The following is a 27,593-nucleotide window of genomic DNA, read 5'->3' as shown; positions in this document are numbered from 1 at the left end:
AGTCTAATCAACTCTGACTTAAAATGACCGAGTTTCCAAGTACGAATGTACCAGCTTTACAAGATCACTGAGTATGCAAAGATTTAATGCCTTGAAGATCGTGGCGCACTTTGTCAAACACCCTGGCGAAGGTGTCTGCCAACTTCGTAGCTTTGAGAGAAATTTTTAACAAAAATGGCAAATAAATAATCAAATTGTGAATTTTGAAAAAAAAATCATAGATATTTCCAAATCCTAGATAGTTAAAAAAATAACATAGCAAAATATGTATTTCTGCTTCAAAAAAAAAGCTAAAAATAAAATAAAAGCTTCAAAAATTCATTCAACTTATTAAACCTACTCAATTGATTTAAGATTGTGAAGTTTTAGGAAAAAAAGTTATTATGATTTTTAGTGTCCCAAGATAAAATTATAATATAGGTAATTATAAGTAAACTATAACAGAAATAACATGATAAAAACATTATTTAATTATTAATTATAGAGTTATTTTTTGAATATAATACGAAAGGAAGGATATTACTTATTCAAACTATAATTTATAATAGCTTGACCGATTCAGTATCTTAAGAATGTCCAAGTGTGTCTTATTGTAAAACAGGATATAATATTTTACTTGTTATCAGTCTATGTAATCTCCCTGTGAAAATTAAATAATGCACCTTTTATTCGATTTGGCTTATTGAGGAATGTAAATACGGAATTAATGTAATATAATTTAAGTTTGAGCTTCAATTAAAATTGTGCCTTATATGGAAGGATTATTTTAGAATGAAATGTACTGTTAGGAACTATATCTGTATTTACAGTTACTGATCGATGTTTGGTTGTAAAATGAAAATAAAATAAATAGTTTTATTTTCATAAAATATATCTAATAGAATAATATTTAATACACATATTATTGAATTCTGCATCATTACATAACTAATATATTTAAATTAACAGACACAAATGTATATTATATTAAATCCACGAAGTACGAACATATTTAATTCCATACCCATATATTTACATTACTATATCTATTTTGAAGTATTTTGTTGATACGTATTGTTTAATTTTTATAGGGATATGTAAACATGTTTACATCATATTTCATAAATTTTGTAATTTTTTTTATTTTGTTTTATTAATTTTATAATGTATTACTTTAGGTTGGTTTTAGATTTTCATATTGTAATTGCATATAATAGAACTAGGTTTTCTTGAATTTGTTACTATAGCTAATGAAGGTCTACATCAAAACGTTTTTGATTGTTGATATATTGATTGATCTAAATGCTATGTCGTATAGAAAAATAACACAACAATACAAGTACATCGTCATCATCATCAATTTATAATAAGCGCTCTGGGCGAGTGCCGGGTCCCAGAAAATGATATTCTCCTATTTCTCCTCCATAATCTTGATCCTATTTTTGAGTTTCTCATTGTATTTTACATCCAAAAGGTCGATTTTGCTACCTAAATATATGACGAATTTGTTTACTTTTGCCAACATGTCTAATATTGCAGTCTGCGAATCTAGATTTATCTAGTCTCTCGACGGTAAATTAGTTATCGCATCTTATTAGAATTGAAAGCTTGAGTGAACATCTGGTTAGAATCCAGTATTGCTAACACTGGGCGAGACTATCCTGAAAAAAAAAAGAAGCCTAATCTTACTAATACATTTACTAACTGAGGCAAGTTTAGACGATCTTGAACATTAAACCAAATAAAACCAAAATGAATAATTTCAAGCATCAAAAGAAAAATCATAATATGAGGTAAATTATTGCATTGAAATTAGAAAAAGCTAGAAGAGTATAGCATACAATCAGAAATGCTGAAATCAAAATAGTGTTTAATAGAATTAGTAATCAGATAAACCAAAATATTAAAGAATATAAACAGAACTGATTCGAAAAATATGTAAGCAAATTAAGCCCCGAAGCATATAAAGATTATTCGCTATAGAAATAACTCGAAGATTTAAAAGACCAATTATTAGACTACCTATTAAAATTTGTTAAAATAAATGGGTTCACCGCAATGACGAGAAAGTTGAGTTTTTCGCAGAACATTTAGCTGATGTAGGGACGTAGTACAATTGATGTAAATCTGATTTCTCCAGTGGAACTTACCACGGAAATTGATAACAAACTTAATCCTACTAAGACTCCTAGAACTGATGATATTTCATCTGCGTTATTGAATAAGCTGCCATATAAAGTAAAGTATCATATTATAATGATTATATTTAATGTCTGTTTGATACTGAATCATGTACCGGAATGTTTTAAGGTGGCTCAAATCAAATTCTTAAAAAACCTGTCAAATCGACAGAACAAATAGAATCTTACAGGACTATTTCGCTGTCGTATTCACTTCGTTATCAGAATTATTTAATAAATTGCTCTTAATACGTATTAAACTGTAAATAAAAATACTAGATTTCCAATTTGGATTTCGAAATCACCACTCAAAATGAACCAAGTGCGCAAAGTAACAACGGTTGTTGAAAAGGCATTTGAAGAATTGAAATACTGCCCTTCCGTATTTCTGGACATCTCACAAGCTTTTGACCATATATGGTATTTGGGACTATTCAAGAAAAAATAAGCAAATTGCTATCGCTAATTATTATCAACTGCTGAAATCATATCATTTTGAAAGAAAATTCTCACATGTAGTCACAATGTCATGTATCCCTTTTAATTACTTTTTGCATAATTGTGTCGATTACTGTGTTGAAAAAACAGTGAAGAGACTACATTTTCTCAGATTTCAAATGAAGTATGATTATTTCTCATACTCACGGAGATGCCTGAACAGAAGTGTTTTTAATACATATTAATTTTTGTGGAAAGTAAGGACAGTGTATACAATAATATATAGTAATATTGGAATTATAGTTTATCAAGTAAAACAGCCAACGCACGTCATCAAAATTTATGTTTATTTAATATTGCGGCATCAACTTTGACTTTTGGTTTATAAAAGTTATAAACCAAAAGTTAAAGTCGGTTTATAAACTCTAATTAATATCACTAATGCTTTGAAGAATTTTATAGACATTTCAAAATAGGATCGACCAGTACCAACACAAATCGGATTTGATAGACCGATTTGGCTACATATTCCGATGCATTCTGACAACATTCTGTCCCTTTTTAACTAGAAGGTTTTAATTAGTAAAATGAGAATATAAAATCCGCTCCGAGTTTAAAACACTTAGATTTTTACAAACTGCATTTGAAATATATTCCACGTCATGCTGGCGGTGCTCTCGCCAATTGCTAAATAATATAAATTTGGAAGTTGGAATAATATGAGCTCACCGGCCTTTATCATTTCTGCTTTCACTTGGCTGATTTAAATGGTCTTGAAATTTTTTAATGATTTTTTAGTAACCAAATCATTTAATCAAAAATATTTTTGCCAAATCTCTCAAATCGTGAATTTTTCATGTAAATTCAAAAGCTCGATGTGCCTGATAATGGTTATAGAAGAATTATTTTGCTCTCTTTATAGTTATAGCACGTCGCTTTTTGAAGTGAGTGAATACTGGTTTGCAGTGAATAAGTACGAGAAGATCATGAATACTATTTGATACATGAGTGTAGTAAAATATATTATATATAGAAAAATATAATATCACATAATTTAAGTTAACGCGTGATGACTTTAATGTATATGTTACATCAGTTTTTTTTACTAATTTTGTTTGATTGTGACGTTATATGAAATATGTTAATGTCAATAAAAAATAGTTACATTTAGTTTATACTAAACTATGAACCACAATCAGGTTTTTAATATAAATGAAATTATATGTTACAAGGATATTTTGATATATATTATGGCATAAGTAGTAAGATTAATTATGGAAAAGTTATTGACAAATTTACAATAAAACTTAAAATGCAATAATTATAACAAATTTATTAGAAAATATATTCTCTATTTATTATATGATGAATATTTATTTCAACTGAATATCAACCTACTAATATACAAAGTATGACTTGAGTTGTGTTCTTGTATTTTTATTTTCTTTTATACAACATAGTTAATCTAATAATATATTTCAACATTTATTAAATTCGATATCTTGTAAAAATTTCATTATGCAAATTTCTAATACGGTTATTGAAGTACTATTTCAGAGGTCGCATATTACTATTTATTATTCATGAATTCCATTCAAGAACACTTACATATCAGCGCATTAAAATTCTATTCATTTACCAACAAGGAAATCATTCGTGTATAATCGATTTATATAAAGTTATTTTGTCAATGCGTTACTTGCCACGGCAACTGTAAAATCCATTTACTAAATAGCATCAAGAACCCATGCTCCGGAGAACAAAAGCAATATAGCAAAACACTTGCGCCAAATACCGACTTCAACGCAGAAACACAACCCTTTAGGAAATAGGGTGACTAAAGGTAGAAATTATATTCATCGATCCACTTGAACATCTGTAGACACATTCATGCCATGTTAGTTATTGCCCAATTACGAATAATGGTGTACAACTTCTACAGCCTGAGACTTTAAAACATTATTTTCCGCCTCGTTATAGATTAACCGTGGGTACAGTTTGTCTTAGACTTCTTGTTCTCTACTTATAATGATTAAAACTGGTGCAATTATTGTTATAATTAATAACATTTAACACTTGATGTTCATTCTAAGAGAAATATCTAACATCTTTTAGTAATATACGTAAAAAATTACTTCTATTTTACTTCAATATGATGAAAAATCTGACTATTAAAAAAAAATTGAATTTACTTACTCATTGCTAAGGAGCTTCTCTATTTTGTTACTATAAGTATTGTTTATTTTTAATGTTGAAATCTCTAAGAGATATCATTGACGGGTATTATTTATTATTTGATACAATTTCTCGTGAGCAATGGTTCACTGTTATCAATACTGATATCTGTAATATTTCCAGAAGTAACAGTAAGAGTTGTAAAAATATTTATCTACGGCACTCTTAAATGATTTCCTGGATAGTTTACTGAAATAAATTTCTTAAATTTTGTGGAATAAAAGGTAGTCAGCGGTACTAAATGCTGAGAATAGGTAGACAGCTAAGCAAATCGTACCCATATCCGGCAGTTTTACCAATGCTGTCATACAGAAAACCATATTTTTTTCTTATCCAAACTAGGCCTCTTCTCGCGAATTCTATCATCCAATTGGAATTTTACATCAAGAAGGTTGCAGTAACATGGCGAAATACTCTGACCATGACTTTCCTGACAGAGAGTTCGCATTTTTTTTGAGTACTCCACTCTTTTATCGCAACGATAGTGGATACATTCCTCATCCATGATAATAAAAGAAATATAGTTTGCTTGCTTTATTTAGATTGGCGTTCTTCCATCAATCTTTCTTTCGATATATCTTCAGTCTCAGCTTCTCTGTATTCTTGTATCGTGATATACATATTCGTGTTTCTTTTTTTGTTTTGATTTTGATTTTTTGACTAGTTGGATTGCTAAGTCCATCTTAATTTATATATATATATCATATTTAGTACTACTATAAATGCTATATTATACTATGATATAGTTTAGCTATATCAGAAATATAGAAAGAGATTTCATTCACCATTATTTGACCCGTCTATTATTTTAGCGTTAGTTGTCTAGAGAGTCTTTATAGATGCTTTCGGGTTATTGACTTATGGGTTAATGTATTATCGAATCTAGCTATCTTAAGTCCCTTCAGTTTAGATATGTCACTAACATAGAGCAGAGATCTGAGGAGACTTCTTGCGGCACTCTGTAATGTATTTCTTAGAATTCAGAATGTTTATCCTCGTGTTGGATTCTGAAGAGTCTGTGGGTTTGCCAAGTTTTGGGATAAGCTTTACGTTACGCTTGATAGTTTGTGCTTAAGTTTGTTCTGCTTTGTCTAGGGAATGTTAAAACCTTTTTTTTTTAAGAATGTGTAATGATATATAGTGTTTTGTGTAAATTCAAACTAAGATACTATTCAAACTTGTATTCTCTTTTATTTTAGTTAATTGTCTCGACGTAATTATTCAGAGAAAAATATGTCTGTAGGATTTAATATCAGGAAAACTTCCAGTGAAAGATTATTGCAATATTGAAGAACATAATCTTCAGTGTCAATGCCTATATTTATTTGAAATGTCACTTATATAAATAAAACTGGATTTCTTAGGCCGCAACTAACCTAAAATAGGATTGAAATAAAGTTTGTTTAAGACATTTTATTAGACAATTCATATTTTATCGTGGAATCCCATTCTTACTTTTATAAAAACAGTAAATTTTAATTAATACTCTAATTTAGTGTATAATCATTTATACCTTGGTTTGTAATAATTTTCATAGAGTCAAGTTTTCGGCGCTAGGAAAAGTTTCATATATATTCTTTCATAAATGAGGTAAATTTAAACCATTGTATATTTATCTAAAAAGCTATTAACATTTTGTTGTTACAATTTTAATTAGTCCTTAACGTGTAATTAGGGTTTCAACTTTGCTAGATTTGCGGTTTCCATTGTTATCATTTATGTTAATAAAACGTGTGCCCTTGATCATATCGGCCAGGGCTCGAAACAAACAGATAATAAAGTGGTTTTATCACTTCACAGCAGTGAGTCTGCAACACACCTAACCAAACCACAGAAGTATTTCACATTTAGTACAATAAAATAAAATACATTGGAGTGCAGTGCATGGTAATTAGTTCATTAATTCTGGATTTACAAGCATTTAACAAGCATAATTGCGTTTTAAGTTGACGGCCAGTTTACTTAATAGGTTAGTATTGTAAATGGCGTTATTTTTATGAGTGCAAATTTATTAATAGTCGTCTTAATTTTAATAGCATGATTATTATATTTTATGTTTAAGTGATTTCGTAACATGTCAAAGTGGGCCATGTGTGAGTGAATCCGTGAAATCATATATGGAAACACTTAAATGGAAAGCTCTGTCCCATCTATAGTAATCAACAGACGTAGATCCTTCTGTATTTGAAGGAAACAATAGAAAACCTAGTATGTCTATGACGTACTACCTTTATTTTGCCAGAAAGATGAGAAAGGTAAAAACGCAGGTTAATTAGAAACCAAAAGACCCAGATTTTATTTATTCATAATAAAGTTAATTTTTATCAATATAATATATTATATATATAATTTTATATACCAATATATAATATTATATAATTATTACATACCAATATAACTTACATAATCTTTACTTGGAGAAAAAAGTGGCTGTATGTTTATTTTGTGGAGTCCTAGCAATAATAACAATAAAATAATAAATTGTTTTGTGCATGTTTGCCAAAGCTCTATTCCAGCTGAGACTAGTATCATGGTACTGTATAGTACATTATGTCCATATTATCTTGCACCGTGATTCACTTCTAATTTAATGGAGTATAAGAGGTTGAGTTCATTAAGTCCATCAATCATAGCCAGCGCTTGAAAGGAGTGTCTACTTCTCAACTCCCAGTCCAAGTCTTTTTCGAAGCTGTTGATTCAGCCATAGAGGTTTATGATGAATTCGATTAGTTTTTCATTCGCAAAACATGTCCAAATCATATTGTGTGATTTAATTCCTTATGCTTACAATAATAACATAAAATTATGGTTAAAGTTTATTAAGAATTGAAATATTTTATTCATAAAATTATCAGAATGTGTAGATTATTATAGGATTTATATATTTTTTTTATATTTGAATGATGAGATCTATATCATAATGATCATTGTCTTCATCTAATGCTATTTTTCACTGAGTAGTACCGGAATATTTTTTAGTCTTTAGTTCTTTCAGTCGGAATTGGTGATGTATAGTAGTAGTTCAACGTGTGACAAAAGTTCCGTTACTATTTTGATTGCCTATATCTTTTCTCAGAGAAAAGGATAAGTAAGTTTAGTTTTTATAAAAAGTTTGTTTGATGATTAAATGTTTATGTTTTTTTTTCGTTATGATTAAAAAATTATATCGGCTTAACTCCCACCCCCACTCTCAACGTAATTCCCGTTGAGTGGCAATAATGAAACCATTATACTATTTAAATATTATCACTATTTCAGTGCATTCCTGTGGCGTATATTTATCCATAAGTTTTATCCAAAAGTTTTGTCCCTCCTGTTATTATTTACAGGAAGGATTCTTAAACATAGGTATGCTAATAACGTAATTTAGAACTTTGTATTTGAACAGTTACATAATTTAAATTGACACCATCTCTCTGAGTAACTTTTTTTTTAATCTTTGTCGGAACAGACGTGTAAAATGGTATATGTTTGTCTCACCTATAAAGAACTTATGATCTGATTTTTGAAACTGTTTTGTGGACTTTCTAAATTGTTTTCTAGAAGAATTGCCTTAAACCTTAACGTATCAGTCAATATGGTTAATTTACCTGAAAGGAACTATCTAGAAATCATATTAGCCTATTGGTGATATCTGTCAGACTTACTTATTGATCTTGATGAAGTAATAGTATATGAAATAAATCTTTTTATAATAACTATTTTTAGGCGTGATAATGTACAATAAAATATGGATATTACTAGTTTTTACAAAAAATTACAAAAAATTTGTTATTATATTTCAAGTTTCAATTAATCTCATCGTTAAATGAACAGGAAGATTTGTATTAAATCCGGTGGATTTTCTTTTAGCAAAGACGTCTAATATTACTTCTCCGAGAAAGTTTTCCCAATAACTCTTCCGATACCGTACTCATTAACTCCACCCAATTAAAACTGAAAATTATTTGTAAAACTTTAAATTTTCCTCGGAACGCGAAGGAAAGCTCCCGCGGGGTGTTTTAGCCGATCCCCCGATTGCCGGATACTTAAGGAATTTTTAAGGGTACCAAGTCTTATTCTATTAAATAAGCAAACCTTTCTCCGCGCTAATTAAGAGGTAAATCTTAACTTGGACAATTTGCATATTTAAATATTGTAATTTTCTTTTTTTTCTGAAAGCGGTTAATTTGTATTGGAGAAGGAAGGGAACAATTATCCCGTTTTTCGGTTTGCCAACGAGAAATATTATCTTAAAATGTTTTCCGCTTTATATCCAAATCTTTAATAGTCCTAATTTAGTATATCTTATGTAATTATGCTATTTATATATTTATATACAGGTTATTTATTGCTCAAAATATATGGGGTGGTACCATACAGTTATTTGTTAGATTCTGGCTGTAAATATTGGGAACAACCAATACTGTATGAGAAAGAATATTGAACATCGGACGAGATCCGTTTTAAATAGTACCAACTAATGTTTAGAAATTTTTTTGATATATATGTATATTTGTTTTGTTATATTCGTCTCCCTTTTACCAACAAGAATATCAAGTAAAAAAATCATTTTAGAGTAAGATATGTACATAATAATTGTTGTAATAACTAAATAAATATAAACAAAAAGCTTATTTAACTTATCTACCACACGTATTTCTTATTCTGTTATATACACACAATTAAGATTAATACCTACCTAAATCTATTTATGTAATTACAATATTATTGTAACTACTACCAACCAAACAGTTTGAAGTCATTGCCGAACCCAAACATTAATTTAGACTTGTTTTGTTGGTAATTTAAATTTTTGTATATGTTACAAAATTATAATATTATTTCTGTATTGTTTGGGCTTGGCACTGACTTAAAAATATTTTATGATATATTCGTGTACTGAGCCAATATAATATCCAATGTTGCATATAATTAATAATATTAATATAGATCTAGCAGGCCCTTCCAAGGAATCTGATAAAAATATATATGGCGATTTTCATCAAAATCGATTACTATCTCCAGAACTATTTAATATGCTAACAATTTATTTTAAAATATTATTTAGAAAAATGTTATATTATTTTTACTATATTCGTTATTGGTGATTTCTTTCAGCGGACAATATTTTAAAAAAATTAACACGATCGGTATATGCATAGTTAATAGGCTTATACTATTAGCTGTGACATCCTATAGTTCGACAATGGAAATTTATGGTGTATTGATAAGATTAGATGTATTTTATAAGAATTCACATCTTGTTATGTCGTGTAAATATAAATTGATATTATTTTGATCCAAAGCTCTTCATTAGAATTTATTTAAAGCCATTACAAACATTTTATTTTATCTTGGATATTCTAATATTAATTGTCTAAATATTTATAAATTTTGCGTTATCTTAGATTAGATTTTTAGCGTTGCATTTCTCAAAACTCAATGGAACATTTTGATCCGATTTTTTTAAGTGCATGAAATTATGAATCAATAGGTTCAAATATTAAATAAATATGCAATAGTTATAAATAAATAATGCAACTTAAGTTAAAAATAATTTTTTTAAATATATTTTTGCACTTAGAGTTCATTTCTGTGTATGCTTGTATAGATATAACGTTATATAAATATGAAAAGCTCAAAAGCATACTATTTGAACATCAATAAGAGTGTAATTAGTGCAGGACAGATTTGAAAGGAGTTTAATTATTAATTGCTTTAATCAGCTTTTTAATGAACATAAATCTAAAGGATTTTTCACCATTTCTCTTCTAAATCGCGCAGCATATTATTTTGTTTTTCCAAGTTTGAATGGATTACCTTCCGCATTTATTGAAAATAAGTCATTTTTATTGACATTTAATGTCAATTAATTAATAATTATAATATGTATTTATTTTACATACTAGGGATACAGAATATTTTAAAGTTTGATATCAAATATCTATTGTACTTAATTCAGTTGTTCTTGTCGTATTTTTCTTTCCTTTGACATGTTTACTTCACGATCTCTCTGGAGTAGTTCCTTTGCCGGTTGACCAAATATTTTCTATTAGTTATGTATATCTGTCCTTTTTTCTTTTTTTTTCATGATGTCTTGACCAGCATTATTATGATTGATTTATTGAAGTTTTCTGATTCGGTATATAAAAATACCATCAAATAAATTCAATAGATCAGAGTCATTCTGAAATGTATATATCTACTTAAACAAAAACTATGTATCAAATAAGAGGAATCACAAATAGACTAGATTGAAAAACACAGTTTAACAATTTGTAACATTTGAGCATACCCAATTCTTCTACTAATCTTAGTTTTGATTTCACATATCTTATATAGTCATATCAAAGCCAAACTGAATTAAAACTCAGAGTTGATGCGGTAACATTGTGATGTTTTGATGTCACAAGTTTAAATGACGTATGTACAAAATAACTTTCAACAGATTATATATACGTTTCGACGATAGACCAAAATCTCTTACTTGTTGGATGCTGGATAGAAAAGTGTGCAGATTAGAATTCCAACTACTTCGTTGGAAGATACTAATAAGTCGAGTTAGTCGATTAATAAAATGGAGTCAGCAAAGTAATAAAAATTATCAAAGCTATTTATAATCCACCTGCGTTAGAGCAAACTGTTCCGTCTTCGTTAGATCGACCATATAGCACTATGCTGATCTCTAAACTAAATGGACTGAAATTAAATAATAACTATGAGTGAAAACGAGATGCTGAGATATTTTGACAGCTTACTTGAATATGAGCAGGTTTTTCAGAAGACAAGAGCTGCAATTATATACAGATCACAATAAAATCATTCATGTATATTCAAGCATAATCATAAACGTAACAATATTACTTGGCGACGTTAGAATGATATTGATAGCTCAATTAGAATGATTGTTGTAATGATTAATGACAATAAGTGGTTTCATTGAAATTTTATAATAATGAAAAGTATTTTGAGGTTATGCAGACTGACATAGAAATAAGAGGTTAATTGAAAAGTCCCCGGCCTGACACATAGATGGCGATACTAGAATTAAATCCATAATTATCCATCCACAGTTTTTCAGTTAGCCTTAACTCTCAAAAGATGCGTGTATAAATTTGACGGCTTTTGTTATTTACTTTTGTTATTGTAAAAAATTGGATAAAAAGGAATTTCGCGTGTTGATAAAATATTGCTTTTTGAAGGGAAAAAATACAGTTGAAGCAAAAACTTGGCTTGATGCCGAGTTTCCGGACACTGCCCCAGGAAAATAAAGGATTGGTATGCTAAGTTTAGACGTGGTGAAATGAGCACCGAAGACGGGGAACTCAGTGGACGCCCAAAAAAGCTTGTTACCGACGAAAACATTAAAAAATCCACAAAATGATTTTGAATGACCATAAATTGATACTGAATGAAATTGTAGAAACTCTAAAGATATCAACTGAATCAACTGTACATCATATCACTCACGAATATTTGGGTATGAGAAAGCTCTGTGTAAAGTGGGTGCCGCGCTAGCTCACTTTTCACCAAAAACAACGACATGTTGATGATTCGTAACAGTGTTGGAAGATAATCAAGCGTAATAAACCCGAGTTTTTCCATCGATATGTGACAATGGATGAAACATGGCTCCATCGTTTCATTCCGAAGTCCAATTGACAGTCATCCGAGTGGACTGCAATCGATGAACCTGCTCCAAAACGTGGGAAAACGCAACAGTGGGCTGGCAAGGTTATGGCGTCTGTATGTTGGGATGCGCATTGAATAATTTTCATTGACTACCTTCAAAAAGGAAGGACTATCGATAACGACTATTACATAGCATTATTGGACCGTTTGAAGTAGGAAATCGAAGAAAAACGTCCGTATTTGAAGAAAAAGAAAGTGCTGCTTCACCAAGACCACGCACAGTGTCAAAAATCCATAAATTGGGCTTCGAATTCTTCATCCACCGTATTCTCCAGATCCAGATTCTAAAAATTTTATTGGTATTGAGTTTAAATCTATTCCGTGTTTCGTAAGTAAAATAGAGCGCCAGGGAAGTATTACTTCAATTAATATGCTCAAATAGTACTACAGACCTGAAAATAATGTCACGTTAAACTTTCAGCTAACGTAATAGAGAACACTCCTAAACATATACGGAATAATTATAATCGTAATTTATTTTACGAAGTAATCATATCCATAATCGTGTCAGACTACTTATATAAAAAATTTTATATATTAATACTTATAATTTTAATAGTACTGTTCCTTCATTATATATTAAAGCTCACTTATCAATGCGTATAAAAAAGAGATCTTAAATTTTTCTGTTAAAACTAAACTTTGCTGCTCTTAGTACAAAAAATGGTAAACGTTAAATATGCCAAAAAAGCTAATTTTAGAAAAGATAAGGTTAAACACCGATCAGCAAAAATATGGAAAATTACATTTAAAACGACCCAAAATAATAAAAACTCGAAAAATATGTGCTTCTTTAGAAGCTTAAAGCTTTAGCGTAATCCATTTTCAATCACTTTCCATAAAACCGACTTCAATAAAGGATTTAGATTCGAATTTTACTTAAAAATTCGTTGAAAATCCACAAAAGCCAAGTTTGAACATTTTATCCGAACTTAACCATTAACAGCATACAATAATTTTGGGTTTATCTGGTGTTACTTGGTAGTAGATAAAAGGCGAATTTAGGTTCCCTTTGGGACTCGTTAACATATAATGAAATATCCTTTCACAAAGCCGGAACTTGATACTAAATCAATTTATTTTTCCAACCTGTTATCTTTGGGACAAAGTAATTTCTCGTAATTCACAATGATTTATGGCTGTTATTTATACTGGATATTCTATTAAATTAAACTAATTATTACTAATAATATAATAATAAGGAGAGCAGGCGAACATGTGAAGTATAATCCAATTTACTTAATGAAAAACTAATTGATCTTTGCAAATTGGATAGCACATTTTAATTATTGTAACTTTATTTGTGTTGATCTATGAGATATGTTAAGGAAATTATTATTGTATTATAAATAAATCGAATATGTCGGATTGTTTATTACTTCATCTGCGATTCATGATAATCATTCAATATTTATTGCTTTTGTTCAATAAAATGAATAAATTGATGTTAATATAATGTACCAATATCATTGAATATTTAAATAGTTTGAATTTATTTTATGTTTATTTGTAATCGATATTTCTACTACTTAATAACTTAAGACAATTTTTAAAACAAGAGAAATAAGATACGCTTACATATGGTCGATGTACTCAGACGAATTGCAGGTATATATGCGTCACTAAAGTAACCCATTTGGAAATAAAGTATCAGAATCTAACATCAGAAAAAATGATTATTAAATTAACTGATTATTTTGCCAATGGCACTGTAGGATCGGAGAGTTGATCCCCAATGTTTCTCTTTCAGGCCATCTATGTACGGGACATGCATAAAATAATATGAACAACTGACATATATAAAATATGTATTTCTCTCATAATTAATAAATTGCTTCAATGATAATGGAGATGGATGTCAACTCCTCACCCTCAGTTCTGAATCTCTCCATAAGAGTTGTATTATATTGAGGTCTGGTGATTGTACTGACCAACAAAGATGCTTCATTATATTGTGATGATCCTTAAGCCAAGGCTAAATAATCATCTTGGAATATGGTAATTGGTAACTTGTGAATTTTGTGATGAGCAATAATGTGAATGAGTATCAGTTGAATACTACGATGTTGCGGCTCAAATTATCGAACTCGAAGAAGACAGTCCGATTCGTATGCTTCTTTTGAATGTCTGAATCTTTTCGTAAATGTTAGCTTTGAGGTACTGCTGCCATACTCCTTGTTGAAATATGTACTTGAGTGAGTGTTGAGTTCTGTGGTCACTTTTGCCGCGGTAGTTTTATGTTGTCTAGCCTCACTCCTTTTACATGACTTGCCATTGATATTTTACCATGTTTTGTATATGTTCTCCACACGGTAAATACTATTACTCTTGAAACGTTACACAACATCTGAGAGATCCCAAATTTCACCGATCGCTTGATTTAATCGTCGCAGAATAAAGCCTATAATATTGTGAAACCTAACCTACAAGACTTGGTATGTAAACTGAGCAGAGTCGCTTACGCAGTATACTTACTTATACAGATATAAGATTTACTATTGCGTTCACATTATTTTGTCTCTTCTAATTATTATGTCTATTTCCTAATATTATTATAGATGGGGTGTGTTTGTTGAATGAAGAGTCAGCAACATCGTCATACGCCATACGGCCGCTATGATTCATATGAATAATCATAGTGAATCAGCATATCTAACCATTTTTTAGTAAAATTTAGAGATGAACATTTTGTTATTGCCTTTCGACTTTTTTCGACATTTGAACGAATTCAATTACGGTTAAAGTCTTTAAACTGGTATTGGCGTTCTGTATGAAACTTCTTGACCGATTTGATACAACATAATACGAAGCCAGAACGTTTCGAACTTCGAAGTCTTGTGGTACCAACAACAGTGAACAACGACACTAACAGGAGCATTGATTTTAATTTTTAACATAACAGATATTTGTAGATTAAAACAAAATATACATATAAAGTGGAAACAAAGAACATAAGCAGAATATTCTAATAATAAGATATATCGGGGATTCTGATTAAGGAATCAAGACGAAATAATAATATTATTTTAAATGTATTAAATATCTTCTATATTGGTTTTATATTAAATGTTCATCAGATAAGAAGGTTGTAAACGATTTCACTACTCACTTGTTAGCTCATATGCAAGTCAAATGATGTGCACTGATTCCTTTGAATTATTTAATACTAACACTTTGAATTATACTCGTTATGGGTTCTATAAAGATATGCTGTATCACTTCATTAGAAGTCTAGTACGAAGCACTGGCTATAACATGTAGCACTTTGTTCTGGGACCGTTGAATGATGGATACATTAGATTTGTTAAAAGTACAACATAATTGGATTTCGTAGGTGCTAATACCTAAGTATTGATGTAATCTTAGATGTCTAAGCAATAACTTAATATTATGTAGCTACTATCAGGTAGAATATCAATTTGCGTCTGACAAACCAATAAAATTGGTTGAGTTTAGCAAATATGTGTTTCCCAATTTACACTATTAATATATACTAGTGGATATGTGTTTCTACAAAGGCAGATTTTGATTTATTTTTGATCTATTTGATGTTATAATTTGATCATACTAGTCCTCGAGATGTTAAGATTTCCATATTCTCTGCATATGTTGCTACAGCATCATTACTAAGCCAATCACTACTTTTTGTGGTTGGTATATTTGTTGTATACTGGAATTATAATAGTGTTAAAATGATAGAAAATAAATAGTTTTTTTTTGGTTATGTTTAATGTTATCTTTGTTCTTTTTTTGGCGAATAAACGTTTTAACTTGGCAATTGTAATTAAAATTACTTCATTTTAAAGTTATAAGATTTTTGTAACTTTCAAAAAGTTATTCTCATTGAAACTAAGAAGATTGCTCTATACATTGATGATTACTTTAAAAGTGATGTGAAGCAAAATTATAATCAATCTTTTAAACAAAAGTTCAAAATAGACGTTCTATTTTAAATATTAAATTTAGTTTATTACAAACGTTTGTGATATAATATCAGAATTAATATAATCGGAAAAAGCAATTTAAATTTCAAAATATTTTTCGTTGCACAGTAAAAATTCGATTAATTTATGCTGGTTTTCTTTTATGGTGCATTTCGTTCTTTTTTTTCAGTTTTCCCAAAGACCGCTCCGAAAAGCTACTTTAAGCAACTGGGATAACTCGGGTTTTTTCAACGGTCCTGGATTACAGAGAAGTTTAACCTGCGCTGGCGGTATGAATTTTTCTTGTAAAAATCGAAATGCAACGGGATTGTACTAAATTACATTTTCTAAGTCTTCGCCTTTTTCATCGAAAATGAAATTTGCCCACGTAGATACATTACGATGCATTTTCTCGCTTCGCCTCGTTTATTTGTGTTGAGCTGGTTATTATTACTTTCGTCGAGTTGAATTCAGAAAAAGCTCTCTGGGTGAACTGCATCTTGAAATTTTTAAGTTAACATTCAAAAACAACTCTGCCATTAATATTTAGGTCTTCACAATACATAATTTTATATATTTTATAGCTTTATCTTTGATTTTTATCTTATCTTTGCTATGCAGTTAAAGTAATCTTAAATATGCTCAATTATACTCCGATTGTTACATCTTGTTATTAAGATCTAATTGTACTAAAATTTTTAATTATTTGTTTTTTATGTTACGAAGATGAATATTTTAAAAATTATGAAAATTATTTTTAATGGCGAATTAGTTAATTTTATTGTAATAATTACACATGGTAGAATAAAAAAATAGTTGAAACATCAAAGAAACAGCAACATTGAATCTTATTTAAACATTGTAAAGCAATCAGAGCTACAACAATATCATAAGAAAAAAATATTTACATTGCAGCCAGATAGATCTTATCATACTTAACAGGCCAAATATTTGAAGAAGTGATAACGATACAAATGCACTGTAGTTTTAGTTTACAATTTTTTATATTGTAATTTATTTAGGAGCTGTTTAGGTTTTGTGGGTTAGTCATTTTTGTAGGTCAGGGTTCTAAGATTGGCAAAACTAGAAGATTGGTATTATGCTGTTCCGTACATAAAAGATCAGCACGACGACGTCTCTCTCTCTCTTTCCTCTTTACTATTTTATTCCTTTACCACTACCACATAACCTTGACCTAATGTAATATCCTGTCCAATCTCCCATCGAGCATATGTAGTCTTTGACATCGAAATAAACAATTTTCTGATCAATCAGTATTTTGTGTTCCCGCGCAAATTCCTTCCCCAAAAGAATAGTGAGTATTCGAATAAACAAATAAACGACGTCAATACACACAAGCAACAAACCAACATTTCTATAATTGGTACCCCGATGTGATTGAAGTATCTAGCGAATCAACAAGTTAAAAGGATCCACGTGCAACACATGCACATGGAAGGAGGAATCCATATACATATATGTGTATGGAATCCATATGTGGGTCGACGTTCCCACATAATGGACGAAGACCACTACAGCCCAATCAGATTTTCCATCACCACATGAAAACCCTTATACCACGAGATGGAACACCTAAACTACCATTCTTACAGGTATCTCAAATCAAATCAGAACGCTCCATGACGAACTACGTCCTGCTATTCTGGATCCTGTAAAACTCCTAACTAAGGTTGGATTCCCACTTTACAAGCAGTCTCTGGACCATTGATTATATGATTGCAAGACTCCTTAAGAATTTTCACCCCATATAAGTACATTGCCCAGTAGCACCACTTAAAGAGGATTAATTAGCAGATCTCGAGAGCTCTTTAGGCGACACACGCTGGATTCTAAGATTGACAACGCTAGAGGATTGGTACCATATGGTTTCGGGTATAAGTGGCCATGACTATATTTTTCTCTCTTTTTTTTGTTATTACTTCATTCCTTTAGTCCTTCTGCATAACCTTGACCTAATCTAATACCCTCTCTATCCTCCCGTCCGTCACAGGTAGACTTCAACATCGAAATAAACTAATTTTCATCGCTAAGTATTTTCTGTTCCCGTATAAAGACCTTTCAAAAAATAGTAGTAAGTGTTAGACAAACAATAAACAAATCAATACACAGAAGCAACAAACGAAAAATTCTACAAACCGTCTAATATCTGATTCGACGAAAAGATTTTTTTTTGCATTTTGTTCTGAGAGGTCTGTAAACTTAGGAACTGTGTATTTGAAACAACCTCCATATTTGAGAAGTGATTTTACAAACGACTTCATGAATCCGAACTTTATGTGCAGCGGTGGTAAAAGAACTTAAACGTTGTTTTCACTATCTTTAAGCTCTCTCGGCGGTCCATTCATTTTAGTCGAGCGATTTGCTCGGTCTCTGCTATATCGCAATCACAAAAAGCAAGAGAATCTTGGTAAACCCATCTTGTTATGAGCAACATTTTATTATTATTATTGTTACTCTTACTAGTTCCACAATCTGCCCCTCTGGGCAATAAATATTTGTTATGTTTATATTATATTTACATGGCATATAGAAAATCACTTAATTAAGTGATCCCCTATACAAAATAACTACTTGATACTTAAAGCTCATTCTAAAGTATATATATGCCCAATAATTAGATCGTATATTAAATGTTTTATTTAGTCTACGCACTTCACTGTCACTTCGCATATCTAGCTGATTAGCGAGTACATTGAGATGCACTCACACTCTTTCGAAGTACTTCACACAAAAACGTTGAACTACACTCGTTATTGGTTCTAGAGGAATATCGCGTTGTATCACTTCATTTGAAACATAGCACGGAGCATCGACAATGGCTCGCAACCCTTTGTTTTGGAACCGTTGTATGATTGATATATTAGACTTGCTAGCGCTACCCCACAATTGGATTCCATATGACCAAATAGGCTTGATTATAGATTTATAAGAACCCGCAAACATGCATACAGTTTCAAAATCGCTTTGCCAATTAACAAGAACACTTGCCATGGTCTTCATATTTTAATTTGCGAAGAACCAAACCTAAGTTATTGCAAGTCTCTGATGGGTACGGACTTATAGAAATGGGAACATAAAATCCGCCATTCTGAAGCAGAACTGAATATACGCTATTGTGCCCTATCGAATATGCTGTAATTTTTTCAATATTATATTCGTTTTCAGAATACCGAAATATATAGAAAACAGTTGAAGATACCCTAAGGCTTTAAATAGTAAAATCTGAGGTTGATAATCATATCGAATATGGGATAACAAACATTAATACATAACTCCGAATTTCAACTAATAATATCTACTTTATTTTATATTTGCCCCTTTATATCTACAAATCTGTTATATCAACCAAAGCTGCGTTATAAAAAAATGTCAAGATCTATGTTCCTATGAATAATAACATTTTTGTAGTTGCCTACTTTAGTGACTGTCAACGGAGTTCCATTGTGTGCGTAGAAAATATAGATAAAATATTTATTTTTCCATTCTAGTTTCGGTAAGATAAAGCGGGAACGACCAGCAAATAATAGAAATATATTTCGTCCTATCTTATTATAGTATTCGAGGAATGAACTTCATCATTTTATATCACTAAAATCACTTAAAAACGAATAGTTAACTTACTTTTGTATTATAGTTCACTAAATGTGAGAACTCAAAATTAAATTAATAATTTATTTTAATTTATATGGCTAGTATTTTTGGTTATGCCCAAGACTTTCGAATAATATAATCGAAAAAAGAAAAATTATTCCAGAACATCAGTTTGGGTTTCGCTATAAGCATGGAACTATATAACAAGTGCACAGACTTGTAAACAAAATAAACACTGACCTAAATGCCAAAGGCTTTTGACAAAGTATGGCATACGGGCTTGCAGGTTAAACTAAGAAACTTCTCCCTCATCCGGACTATCAGTTACTAAAATCGTATCTCACTGATAGACATTCTATTGTAAATCAAGGCGATGAACATACCGAATTAAATCCCATATATTTAGGAGTTTCGCAAGGTAGTGTACTGGGTCCAGTACTGTATATTCTGTATACGGCCGATCTGACCACCACAAAAATAACTACTGTTGCAACATACGCAGATGACACAGCAATCTTGGTATCTCATGAAGATATGTCCACCAGTGCATATCAATCATCGTCAACTCCCCCAAGCAGAGCATGTTAAATATCTTGGTATGCACTTAGATCGACGCCTAACCAGGAAGAAGCACATACACTCTAAACGAAAACAACTTCGGATTATTATATCAAATATATTGGCTCGTCGGACGCAAATCCAAGTTATCATTAAATAACAAGGTGTTGCTGTATGAGTCTATACTCAAACCTATTTGGTCATATGGAATCCAACTATGGGGTATCGCTAGCAACTCTAATATATCCATCATTCAACGGTTCCAAAATAAGCTGTTAGGTGCCATTGTTGATGCTCCGTACTATATTTCAAATAAAGTGATACAACGCGATATTCTTCTAAAACCTATAACGAGTGTAATTCAACGTGTTTGTGTGAAATACTTCGAAAGAGTGTCAGTGCATCCCAATGTACTCGCTAATCAGCTAAATATGCCACGTGATAGTGAAGTGCGTAGACTAAAACGTTTAACACCACCTGATATGATTATTAGACATATGTAGACTTTAAAATAATCTTTAGAATAAAACTAATTAATTAAGATAATATTTTATACAGAAGACCGCTTAATGAAGTGATTTTCTGCATACCATGTAAATATAATATAAACATTAGAAATACTTATTGTTCATAGGACAGATTGTGGAATCACAAAGAGTAAAAAATATATAATTTTGTTTTATTTATTAGAAATCTAAGTTGTTAAAGATGTTGAGGCTATAGGCAATTTTATTCTTAGCCATTTTATTTTTATTTTGTTTTTTCATAAAATTACAAATACTGACATATATTTCTATTGATTTAAAAAATATATGTTTCGTAATTAAATGTATTCGTATAAATGTGTAATATGTATTCTTCGTAAAGCCCATAACGTTTAAATAGATAAATAATAATTACTGATTTGTGTATTCAATAATATTTATTATTATTTTACATAAATTAGGGACAAATTGTAGTTATTACGTGTGTCTTTATATTTATATCTATTGTTCGTCCATTATTTTAAAAAGCCAAAGTTTTTAGGACCTGTCAATTTGTTACACAGAGCTTTAGCACAAGTAATTTAAAAGTGTCATCGTATTAATCTTAAATAACAAAAAAAAATCAATAACGAAAAAATATCCGAGTTACGCCAAAAGCTGGTTAACCGGGTTGAGTAAGACAGAATGCATTTTGAGGTACTCTGTTAATTGGTCACTATATATCCGATTAGATGCCGACGACTGTAGTTTGAAAACAATATTAAATATAGGTATAGCCCAGATAAACCTGATGTCTGAAATTAACAATAAACAACTACTTTAGGATACTGTGTTCCAAAGGATTCTTGTAACTTCTTGTAACGTAAATTTTTGTAAGGAACATGTAACACATAACAGTCATTAATAAAATGTTTGTAACTGTAATATTTTCAACAGGTTTTAACAGCTCATAAAATAATATATACATCTGATTACATTTCATAATATTCACCCATTAATTCCATATTAGATTAACAAAAGATTGTTTGAATACTCACTCGTTCATACTTAAATTAATATAGGCAATATTAATTGCTTTGCACAGTAAATAATAAAATGTGCTGCATTACATCCTACTGAAATGAATATTTTATATTGATCAAGCTCACAAATAACTATGTAACAGGTCAATTGAAAAGTCCCCGGCGTATCATAGTAAAACACATTTTTTTGGCAAAATTAATTTTTGTATTTAACATAATTCCATTTAAGGGCGATACACTCATTATAGCGACCCTCCAACTTTTTCGATACCATTTTTGTAGTACGATTTCTTCTTTGCTGCAAAATAGGCCTCAGCTTCGTCGTTCACCTCTTCATTGAACGAAAATTTCTTCCCAGCGAGCATTTTGAGATCTGAAAATAGGAAATAATCTCTGGGGGCCAAATCTGGAAAATACGGTGGATGAGGAAGCAACTCGAATCTCAATTCATGGATTTTTGCCATTGTTTTCATTGACTTGTGACACGGTGCATTGTCTTGGTGAAGCAGCACTTTCTTTTTCTTCAGAGGCGGCGGTTTTTCGGCGATTTCGTCCTTCAAACGGTCAAATAACGCTATGTAATTGTCGCGGTTGATGGTCCTATCATTTTCAAGGTAGCCAATGAAAATTATTCCATGCGCATCGCAAAATACAGACGCCATAACCTTTCCAGCCGACTGTTGCGTTTTCCCACGATTTGGAGCGGGTTCATCGTGTGGGTCCACTCGGATGACTGTCGATTGGACTTCGGAGTTAAATGACGGAGCCATGTTTCATCCATTGTCACAGACCGATGCAAAAACTTGGTTTTATTACGCTTGATTATCTTCAAGCACTGCTCCGAATCATCAACGCGTTGTTGGTTTTGGTCAACAGTGAGCTCGCGCGGCACCTTAGCTAACTTTGCACAGAGCTTTCTCATACCATGAATAACATGATGTACACGTTAAATTGATATGTTTAGGGTGTTTGCTATTTCATTCAGTTTCAATTTACGGTCATTCAAAATCATTTTGTGGATTTTTTTAATGTATTTGTCGGTAACAACCTCTTTTGGGCGTTCACTGCGTTCACCGTCTTCGGTGCTCATTTCACCACGTCTAATCTTAGCATACCAATCCTTGATGGTTGATTTTCCTGGGGCAGTGTCCGAAAACTCGGCATCAAGCCAAGGTTTTGCTTCAACGGTATTTTTCCCTTCAAAATGCAATATTTTATCAACGCTGGAAATCAATTCACAATAACAAAAGTTGCTTCACCCAAAATGCTATAATTCACAAACTAATGATCCGAGAGCTGTCCAATTTATACACGTATCTTTTGAGGGTTAGGGCTAATTAAAACATATGGATTTTATTCTAGAATCTATCTAGTGGTATTTATCTAGTATAATATACTATCTAGTATCTCCCTATTCTAGTAGACTTTTCAAGTGAACTGTTATCAAATCTAAAACTTCCTTCTCATGCCAGTATCCAGACTAGGTAAATAGCCTTAAAGCGAATAAGCGTTTCTCTTGGCTTACATTGAGCCTCATGGTCATTTTGTAGTTATTATCAATTGGCGAACTTATTTAATTATATAATACTTTAAATATACAGTTGATATTCTCTAATAAATTGCATATAAAGTACTCGCTTCAGTGGTACATATACTAAAAATGGAACAATACAGAGAATATTAGCATGGCCTCTGCGCAAGGATGATACGCAAAATCGTGAAGCGTTCCACAAATTTATTATCTAATTGGGCCAATCAAAACGGACTAAAATATTCAGCCGAGAAGTCTGAGTAACATATATAAGACACTAATTAGAAGTAAGCTGAATTATGGAAGTCAATGCTACATCACTGCAGCTCGCTCCTATGTGAGGAGACTTGACCCAATCCAGAATGCTGCTTTGAGAATTATACTGTGAGCATATCGGACTAGTCTGGGTGAGAGCCGTCAATGTGAGGTAGATATTTTGTCACTTGGTTCACGACGAGAGCTCCTTCTCATGAATTAAGAAGCTCACTCAAATTTCATTTGGAACTAAACCAATTCGTCTATTCCTTCTATAACAACTTAGACAACAACGCTACAATAAGAAGCATATAAGTCCGTCATCAATATTTCGTAGGACTTACAAACGACGAAAAACAATATTTCCTGCTGCAGTTAACAGAATGACGGTAATACCACCATGGCAGTAACTCCCAAACTGCTAGACCTATCCATGAAGGTATTAAATAAAGAAAATATTAGTCGCCCCATAATAAAACAGCTCTTCGGTTACAAACTTGAGGAGAATTACCTAAATCTACCTTGGATAGGTCATTAATAGGCGGACCAATGTCGGACTAAATGAGTTTTTTGGAGAGTCTGATTTCACTAAAGACAGTCCACCATCTAATTATAGCTATAAAAGAGCTCTCAGAACTATCAGAATACACAACACTAGACAAGAGGGGAGTAAGGATAAATTATCTATGGGTTTTCCCTCATATGGAAATATCCGGTAACGAAAGAGCTGACTATATGGCGAGCAGAAAATTCAATTAAACTGAGCGTGCTATTTAGCAAGCAAAACGCTAAAACACACATAGGGATTCTATACAAAAAAACTGGATCAACTTAATTGGGATCTCCTTATAGAAAATAACAAGTTGTGGAAGATTAAAAGGGTCTTTCATCAATCTCCTAATAAATTTAGCAGGTTCCCACTGAGCATCTTTGCTCGGCTGCAGATAGGATACAGTAGACTGAGCATTTGTTAAAAAGAAGAAACCCTTCACTATGTGATCAATGCCAAATATAACAGATTGTCAAGCACACCCTTCTGGACTGTCGAAAGCTTGAAATACTAAGACAGCAACTCGGGATGCCAAGGTCATTAGACCAACCGGCCCAACCCAAGCACCTGGACAGGCTTACAAACTTTTTGACGGCCGCGGGTTTGTTACACCTCTTGTGATATCTTTAGAGAAATCAGTTGTCATGTTCTATTGTAATTTTTATTATCTATTATTTTAATTTAAATGTATTTATTTTGTCTATACTTTATATATATTATATATTGTTATTTTACTATTGTCTACCGTATGTTGTGCAATTATTATATGTCGTTATATATTTTGTTAAATTGTGACCGACCCTAAATAGCCCAAGGGGCTGATGGGCTTTTAAAATAATATAAAATAAAAAATAAAATAAAGGACACTTTAATTTTCAGAAAAAATTAAAAATTACTGCAACACTTACTGTAAATCTATATTGAATAGGAATATACATACATACACTTCTCTATACGAATTTTGTCATATTAAACAATATGTTAAATAAGACATTAATTATTTATTTAAAGAAATGCATTTTTATTCGATGATAGGATTTGTTTACTCGAATTTTTACGTCTGGGTCATTTTTATTGCGAGTCATCGTCTTCATATAAGGAAGCGTTTCAGAACGAAAGACGAAAAAACATCTTTTCATTGCTGGGCACGGGATTCAACGAAAAAAAAACCAAACCAATGCGGCCATTATTTTACCGCTATTAACTACTATTTGCACTAGTGGCAGTTCCTTTCACTTCGCCTGCTTTATCGTTCTTTTACAGTTCACCTTCGAGTGGAGATACGATACGATGGATTAGTTCTGGTTCTTTCCTATGGCTTTTTTTCATCTCGTCCACTTCTCCTCTCCGATGGCGTGCTTGAAGTACCGTTTGGGAAGAATGGCCCGCAGGTCGAGGATGGTATTCGTCGCCGAAGCTTCAGTGACGTATTAGAAGCGAGAAAGATAACGAAATAATAAACTCATGAGATGGCGGTTTTGATCCGGTGTGCAAGCCTCATTGCAAAATCGATCTGGTTATTTTTGTGTGCGTTTTTTTTGGCCTCGGTACATAATGAAGGAGATAGAATCATTAATCTCGGGTTTGTTATTGCTTTGGGTTTTTTAGTTTTCTTAATGGACGCGATATATTTGTAGAAGTGATGAAGCGTTCCTTAATGTCGATCATAATGAAATCGTATTGTTTGGTTACTCACATTAGGCTAAATATAATCAATATCAATTGTCTTGTATGGTAAATAATGATATTTTCTGCAATGTATCATGCTGGATTGAATCTCTTATGATGATCAAGCTTAAATTGCTATTCATCAAATTTAAAGCTATTGTTAATGGCAATTAATACAGATATTTTTAATTTATCTATATTTTGAGTAATAAATTCCAATTAATTGTTATTGTTATTTATTATATTAAATTAATTTTTTAGATTGTATGGAAATTATAAAGCTTCCATCATAAATGTGGTTAATAAAATAGATTGATCTATATTATAAATCATACAATATGACAATTATTTTTATTTATATTTATTCTGTCATTTAGTAATGTACGTCGTTAATATATTTGAATATGTTATATTCTTATTGCAAACTTTGTTTCTTTTCCTGTTATACTGGTTTCATTAATCAGCTTCGAAAGCTTTTTAGACCCATTTATACTAAATTAAACTTGCTCTAATGCTCTCTATTGCGACTTTTCAGAGGCTTCCTATATGTGGCGACTAAGGTTTGTTATCCTCAATGTCCAATTTTACGCAAATGACAATGAAATCGCCTTATTTAATATGAATGAGAATAGTAAATAAATCCTGTTGAATAGTCGGACCTACGATTTGTAGATAGTTTAAGGAATAACTTGTTCTACTTGATAAGTCAATATCAAAAACAACCCAACAAAATAATTTTTTATTATTAGAGAATTAGAAATAGTAAGAAAACTAGGATGGGGAATTAATGAAGAAAGCAAAGAAAGGTGCTTAAAATACACCTTTGACTGTATTTACACGTTAAATAATGTTAAATTAAATAATAATTCATTTAATTATACAGGAATACTTACTTTTTAGATCATATATTCTCGAATTCATAACGCACGAATATTGATAAAATATAAAATATTCGGCGGTAACATAAACAAGAAAAATTGTTATTTTTTCATGAAGAATTAATGATGTGTATCAAAGCTAACCTGATCCTTCAAACTCATCTATACGATAACGATGAAATATATTTCTATTATTTTTTTGTCGTGCTCGTTTTGTCTTGTCGAAATCGGAATGAGAAAATAAATATTTTATCTGTCTCTCTTCCCGCATATAGAGTACAAATCCGTCGACAGTGACTAAAATAAGTAATCAGAAAAAAACAATAGAAGGAATATGTAGATATGGGATTTTTTGTATTCGAACAAAAAGGAAATTTACTATAACATTTACGTTTTACATTTTTTATTTAAAAAAATATACTTCATATTGACAACAAGTTTAAATCAATAAATTAGGTTATACGCTAACATAAAACTCTTTAAATTTTAAATGTAATAAAGATGTTTTGTTCCTGAACAGTGTTTCTTAAATTTAATAATATATGCTTTTAAATCATTTCTTGTTTGTCATATTCCCAAATATAATTAAATACCTATTAGGGCTA

The 27,593-nt window shown here is 30.9% G+C and overlaps 1 protein-coding gene and 1 non-coding gene across 2 annotated transcripts in view; one reads left to right on the top strand and one right to left on the bottom strand.

The window, feature by feature from the left end:
* Nucleotides 1–27,593, bottom strand: part of stg1 (stargazin-like protein) — a 488,885-nt gene that overhangs the window by 69,204 nt on the left and 392,088 nt on the right. The gene's annotated exons all lie outside the window — the stretch shown is intronic.
* On the top strand, nucleotides 23,737–23,843 carry LOC143189380 (U6 spliceosomal RNA). The gene has a single exon (XR_013003839.1). It is a non-coding gene; the product is annotated as a U6 spliceosomal RNA (small nuclear RNA).

This window comes from Rhynchophorus ferrugineus, unplaced genomic scaffold, assembly GCF_030347505.1.
Source record: "Rhynchophorus ferrugineus isolate W39M unplaced genomic scaffold, kcgeb_rfMv2 rfM1, whole genome shotgun sequence".
NCBI classification, from domain to species: domain Eukaryota; kingdom Metazoa; phylum Arthropoda; class Insecta; order Coleoptera; family Curculionidae; genus Rhynchophorus; species Rhynchophorus ferrugineus.
Note: the sequence above shows the minus strand (reverse complement) of the source record. Positions and strands in the feature narration are given on the sequence as shown.